Source organism: Zea mays, chromosome 3 (genome assembly GCF_902167145.1).
Source record: "Zea mays cultivar B73 chromosome 3, Zm-B73-REFERENCE-NAM-5.0, whole genome shotgun sequence".
In the NCBI taxonomy this organism is placed as follows: domain Eukaryota; kingdom Viridiplantae; phylum Streptophyta; class Magnoliopsida; order Poales; family Poaceae; genus Zea; species Zea mays.
The window spans coordinates 85,669,970-85,677,428 of record NC_050098.1 but is presented as its reverse complement, the minus strand read 5'-3'; positions in this window follow the sequence as shown (position 1 = coordinate 85,677,428).

The following is a 7,459-nucleotide window of genomic DNA, read 5'->3' as shown; positions in this document are numbered from 1 at the left end:
ACGCTTGTGTTCAATAGCTAGGGCCTTGTCAAGCAGCCTCTAGAATGATGGAAATGTATGTGCCACTAGAGCATACTGCAGGGGTCCATTGAGTCTTTCAATAAAGTGCTCAATTTTCCTCTCATCTTCAGCAACTTCATCATGTGCATATCTGGATAGCTAGATGAACTTGTCGCGGTACTCGCTGACTAACATGCTTCCCTGCTTCAGCGATAGAAATTCTTTCTTCTTAATCTTCATCAATCCAGCTGGTATATGATAGTTCCTGAACTATGTAGCGAACTCCGCCCATGTGATAGTATCAGCAGCATCGTGGGTAGCAGTATATGAATCCCACCAATCAGCAGCAGGACCTGTCAGACGACCAGAAGCATATAGAACCTTCTCCCAGTCTGAACATTGTGCAATAATCAACATCTTTTCCACAGACTTCAGCCAATCATCAGCGTCTAGTGGATCAGGGGACCTAGCGAATGTCGGTGGCTTATGGCTCATGAACTCCCGGTGCTTATCTCGGGGTGGAAATTGTGGTGGAGGTGGAGGCAGTGGTGCTTGCTGATGTTGCTGTTGCTGTTGCTGCTGCGCCCTTCTCTCCTAGCGTATCTCCTCTCGCTCTTGGTGCATCTCCTGTCGTACTCTTGGCGCATCTCTTGGCGTTCCTGCCGCATCTGCGCGTGCATATCCGCCATGGTGTCTGCCATATGTTGCATTATCCTTATCTGTGCTGCAACAGCTGGGTCAACTCCTGCTGGTGGAGGCAGTGGAGGATCCATCTCAGGTTGTTGTTTTTGTGGTTGTCTATATATCCTTCGAGTGTGTCGATTGGGAGGTAGATCAATTACACCACCCTTCCTGATATTGACCATCTGAGTTAGAAACATATGGTAAGAGAGAAAGGATTGTAGACAAGGCAGGTAATTACGAATCATATTACTTTGAGGGATTTATTAGCTAGGCAGATTAATGTTTTACCTACCAAAGCTAATTCATTACCTTATGGTGGTACATGCTAAGATGCCCATTTATAATATCTCAATCGATCAAAGAAGCAAATCATGCATTTATCATCAGAACAAGCAACCAACATTTTTTTAATAGAGAAAATAGTTTTAATTTCGTCTTAGGTTCCCTATCTATTAAGAATGTCCTAAATGTAGGATTCCAAAGTGAAACCCATCTTGTCATAGAGTGGACAAGATAAGAGTAATCAGAGTATGACAGCAAAAGGTGAGACAGGATCAAGATAAGATAAGTATGGAATGAATCAGAGTAAGGTAAGTAGGTAAGGGTTTTGTCCATTTCTATCTAGGTTCCGTCCTACAGTCAACATTTCCTCTAATACCACTTCTGTCACACCCGGATTTAAGGAACAAAGCCGGGTGCATCTCATACATGCGCCAAGAAGACAACATATATAATAACAGAGTGTATAGAAATAAATGTCACAATAACATGAGAGTATTTATTACATAGTGGAAGTCTTATTACAAAATAAAAGATAAATATAAATCGAACTAAACTCCATCTTTGGCGCCAATAAAGTCAACTGGGAGACGCCACCTAGATCAGATCAAACTCCTCGTTGTGTGGCTCCTCTTGAACCACCTGTTCTTCTCCTGTGGGGGTGAGACAGCAAGGGTGAGCTCACACATGATCATAGCTCAACAAGTTGTGGGAAACCAGTGGGCATGAACTCACCAAAGGTGGGAGTTCATGTGATGTGTAAGGCTGATCAGCAATAGGGGTTACAGCTGAGCATTGCTTTTAATAAGTTGGTCAAATTTTATTAGCAGTTACTAAATGTAAGTGAATATCAAACCATAATAAAAATAATAGAACAAAATTAATAAATAATCCCATGCAAATGCAAATGACAAATTGAATTTAAGTTCCATAAATTAATCATGCGAGAGTCCTGAGCTGCTCATGACCGTGAGCTCGACTAGTATACCAGTTTTACACTCTGAAGAGGTTGTACCCTATACCCACAAGTCATGTTACCCATCTGCCAAGGGATCGCGACTCCCATACACCTCTACCAAGGAAGCGAGGCAGGACAACACTATGAGGCCTTTACAAAGTTCCACTAACTTCCGAAAACTCGCTATAGTTTATGGGAAGAGCACTTGCAAGAATCCCACGTCTGACCGCTATCGCAGCAAAAATCAACCCGAGAACCTTTTTGCATGCAACTCCCCTACTGCCCTTGCCCCTTTCGGGTAAGGTAGTCTTCCACTAGCTTTCCTAATTAGTCAGCCAAGGGCGTCCCATTCCACCCTTGTGGTGGCACGTGTTTCTCAAGTTAAGCTCCATGTTCCAATTAACATTAATGATCTTGACATGAACATAAATAGAATAACAAAATAATTGGAACATCGATATAATGAAATATTATCCCAAAACCATGTAAAGCAATAGCAAAACTACCCAAGTGATTCAGGGATAACAAGGTAAAGTGATAAACAGTCTAGGGTGACCTATTGGGTCCCATCAAAATTAAGCTTATGCATGGTACATGAATATAAAGAACATTATTGGGTAACAAAAGTGGTCAAGGGCACAACTTGCCTTCAATGAGCACCTGCTCAGCAACTTCTATCTGCTAGGCACCTGGATCCTCAGTCACATGCTCTTCTACTCGCCACAATACAAACAAGCATAATATATAGAGAAAATTAACATCACACCAAACATGTAAACAAAATACATAATAATAATCTACAAATTAAAATAAAACCCTAGGAACATGAATCATAAATTTTGGAGTTATAGATTTTAAGATATGAATTTCCAAAGGTTTTATGTGCTTAAAATATGATTAAGTGGGAAATTAATTTTCTTACTGTTTTCATGTCAAAACAGAGACTCTAAGTGATAGAGAATAATATTACAAAATTTTAGAAACTGGAATGAAGTAATTTGAACTAAAAATGAAATTTCCATGAATTTTATAAGTTCTAGCACTTATTTTTATATTAAAAATCTATTTTCTAATTCATTTATTCAATTTAAATAGGCTCTGAACTGGGCCTCATTTACCAGGAAAGATAGGGCCCACTGGGTAAAATGTCTTAGACATAGTGAACAGCCGTAAATGGGTCGCAGTTTGATTTCTAATAGATCCAGGGTTTCTTTAGTAAAAGTTCTCGGCCGAAGGGGTATTCTCTCATTTCAGCCGTAGGATCCTGATCCAGAGGCCAAGATTAGATCACGATTATTTTAAAAGGGTCATCCTCAGACTACCACTAGATCTTAATCGGACGACGCACTATCTCTCACATGCCCACGGTCGCAGGATCACTGATCCACGACCCAAACCGAAGTCCCAAATATGTATGTTTCGGTTCTAATCGTCACCGTTGCCTGAGAGATCAACGGCCAAGATCTCTCCTCCCTACTCCGATGGGCGAGCGCGGCGGCGTAGGCAAATCCACAGTGGACGCCATGGCCGGAGAAATCTCTGCGGGGTACGACTGCATCAACCTTGAAGGGAGTTGGCGCAACATGGAGCTAGCCCACGGATGAACACATGGGAATGATTTCATCGACCGCCACGCAGTTGAACACCCCCGACCGCGATACAGGCAGCGCCCAAAAGACATTCCCCGCACAAAGGCCAAATTCGTGACCAGTTTGCCCATGATTAATAACGACACGACATTAGCTAGGTAAGGGAATATGGCGAGGGTAAAGAATCGAGGGCTCACCGAACGCGGAGGTCGAATTGGCTCTAGACTTCCCACGACGGATCAATGGGCGCGTTAACGAATTCCGGCCGCCACTGAATTGATTTCCCCCCAATCCGTCAATGGGTGATCCACCGACAAGCATCCGAAGCACCGCGGCACACCACGGACTCCAGGACACCAGCCGTGGGCGAGGTCAACACCGGCGCCCCACCCAGCACTTGGCCCTCGCTTTCTCTCGGGTACTAGTGTCTACCGTACGGTTTGGGGAAGCGGGGAAAAGGAAAGAACGATGTGTTGGCTTTATCCATGAAGCTAAGGCTCCCAGGCAGTTCGCAGGGAAGCGGTCTGCGCGGTCGTGGCAAGGTGGAGGGGGAGAGACTGGGTGGTGGCACAGCGGCGTCAGTGAGCCAGGTTTTGGTTCCTGTGTGCGCGCGTGTGACCAATACGCAGGGCCCGCTTGTCGGCGCCATTACCAGAGCTGGGCCACGCGGTGTGGAGGAGTTAGTGGGCCGAAATGGCGCAGGGAGCCCACTTACTCATTTCTTTTCTTTTTCCTTTTCTGTTTTCTTTTTCTTTTCTTTTTTTTTGTCTTTAGAATTCAAATTTATATTTAAATTTAGTTATAAGATTCATCAAGGATCAAAGTGTACCAAATTCAAAATTTAGAGTAAAGAAATATATTTTATTTTATCTCATTTGCTTAGTATTTTCCTCTCTTTTCTCAAGTTATAGAATTTCCTTTAGAACTTATATTCCAATTTGGGTATTGACATATTTCTTTTTACATTATTTTTTATATTGTAAAAAATGCACACAAAAATGAAAACCAGCATGATGCATAATTTAGTGGCATTTATCTTATTAATTATTTGTTTTTACATATGGTGTTCACATGTGATGATGCATAAAGGTCAAACTCGCATATAAATAAAGTGAAATTGTGTCTCCTTTTTATATTATCTCTTACAAATTACAAACTGGGTATTACACGAGGCAGGGTAACACTACAAGGCCTTTACAAAGTTCCACTAGCTTCAGAAAACCCGCTACAGTTTCTAGGAAGCTCCAATGCAGGGACCCCTCGCCTAACAGCCATTGCAGCAAAATCAACACAAGGGCCTCCCTACACTGACCACTCCCCTACTGCCCTTGCCCCTTTTTGGTAAGGTAGTCCTCCACTAGCTTTCCTAATTAGTCAGCCAAGGGCGTTCCATACCACCCTTGTGGTAGCATTGTTTTACCGGGTGGTCGCTCTATGTTCCTGTTGGGGACCTTCATCTTTCGAAGGTCCTCAAAAATACAACTAACATGTTTTCTAGTATAGTACTGTCACAGGAAGCTTCAGCATTAAGATGAAGGCGTGCATGGTACGAAAAAGTGTGACCTAGAAGGATGGATTGAAACCAACTTAAAAGGAAAAGACTGCTCAGTCCTCGACAAATTACCTTTTGGCTAATAGTAATGTCAGGGACATGATTGTAATTTTACCCAAGCTGCGTCCTGTGCTTGTAAATAGATGAACAGTAACACCATACTGTTCACGCCGACTTGTAATCACTCGCACGTCACTCTCGGATTTTTACCTTCTGTCAAGCCGAAGGTACAAATGTAATTTAAATATCATTGATATTTATTTATGATTATATAAAGATAGTGTGAATAATCTAATGATTTAAAATGATTATCCATACCCTTTTCTATGTTTTATATGTCCCTGTTTATATACCTATACTTTGAGATGATGAAGGTACGTCCTTCATGACCTTCGTCCGAAGATCATTATATCCTAAAGGAAATAATGCTACGAAGGACGAAGGTCTCTAACTATAAACATTTGTGTTACCTTGTTCTTGATGTATAGCCTTTGAGAACAAGTGACCAACAGTTCCAATTAACATAATGATCTTAACATGAACAGTAAATAACAACTGATAATAAAAGTATAATCATGAATAATGTGTATCTCTATACCCAAAACCACGTAAAGCAATAGCAGATACTACCCAAAAATTCAGTGGTAAACAAGGTATAAAGATAGTCAAACTAGGGTAACCTATTGGGTCCCATCAAAATTAACCTATGCAGACCATTATGATTAATAAGAACTTGATTGGGTAATAAGAAGTGATCAAGGGCACAACTTTCTTGTGACTTAAGATTCTAGGTACCAACTTGCTCTTCAGGTGATTCGTGACCTCACTGCTAAATGTAGCAATATAGACAAACAGTGTATAAGCAACATTAACATCACACCAAACATAAGTACAAAATACATAATAATAATCTACATATTAAAATAAGATTATAGGATTAGGAATCATTAATTTTGGAGTTATGGATTTTAAGTTATGAATTTCCAAAAGTTCTAGGTGCTAGGTACAAGATTATTTAGGAGATGAATTTTAATATGGTTTTCATATCAAAACAGAGGCACTAGTTGATAAACAATAATATTACAAAATTATAGAAACTGGAATGGATCAATTTGGACTTAATATGAATTTTCTATGAATTATACAAGCTTCTAGTATTGTTTTTGTATTAAAAATCATTTTCTAAAATTTATTATCTAATTATCTAGAGGCTCTTTTGCAATACGGGCGAGTCGAAGGGCTATCGTGATATCCCCACCGTCCGATCGGACACTGGCAGCCCAGATTAGATGCCGCTTTCATCGAACCGGTACGCTCCGTGCACCGTTGGATCAGAGATCAACAACACAGATTTAAAATGACCAAATTGTTTTCTACGCACCCGATCTAGATCGAACGGCCACGGATGTATCATCCCAAACTAGAACACGAATTAGATCTCGACCATTAATCCCAGTACCTATGGTCGCACTCCGTCTTCCCTCCCTAACCAGCCCGACGGCGGCGCCGCCGCCCTTTGCACGGCGGAGGAGCCCGGCGAGGTCTATGCCCGCTGACCGAACCCCAATCCCAATAGTGCACGAGCGTGGCAAAACAGACTAGGGACTCACTGTAGGCAGAGATGGCGACCAGAAAGTGGTCCACGGCACCAGGCGGACCTGCGGCGGCGAGTTAACTGCGGCGAGGAATTCCCCACACCCCACGAGCCCCCGCGCGCGGTCTCACACACCAACACCTACGTGACCTGACGATGCACCACGGCCACCCGCAATTCTCCAAGGACCCGCTCGATGTGGTCAATAGTGCGGTCGCGGCGGCTTCCTTTTCTTCCACCGGCGAACGCTCATGAGCTTCTCCCACTCCCTCTCTCTCTGCTTGGTGCATCTATATGGCTGAGGGGGTCGCCATGGGCTCCATTTATACCCGGAGGTCATAGACCGAGGGGTATTGTCGGTGTCGTAACAATGGTAGAGGCTGACCCGGGCTTCCTAGAACAGTCCGTGTATCGAGGGTAAGGGATAAACCTGACAGGGGCAGCCCACGCGTCGGTGGTCAGAACAATCGAGCGTGCGGCAAGGATGGAGTCCGCGCAGTGGCGCACGACCGGGCAACGCCGAATTCGTCGCGGTTTGTTGCAGTGGCCAACAGGAGATGAACCTGACAACTAGGGCCCACACACCAATGAAAGCGACAAGCGCAGGCGTTGTGGCCACGATGGCGCGAGGGTCTGGCATCACAGGCCCACCAACTAGTGAGAAAGACTCAGTCACTCACGCGGTGGAAGACTGGGCAGTGGCCCCATTTGTCAGCCTCCGCAGACGGCGCCCTGCGCGTGACCAGAGCTGGCAAGTGGGGTCAGAGACCTAGTGACCGCGCGAGGGAGAGAATGGTGAGTGT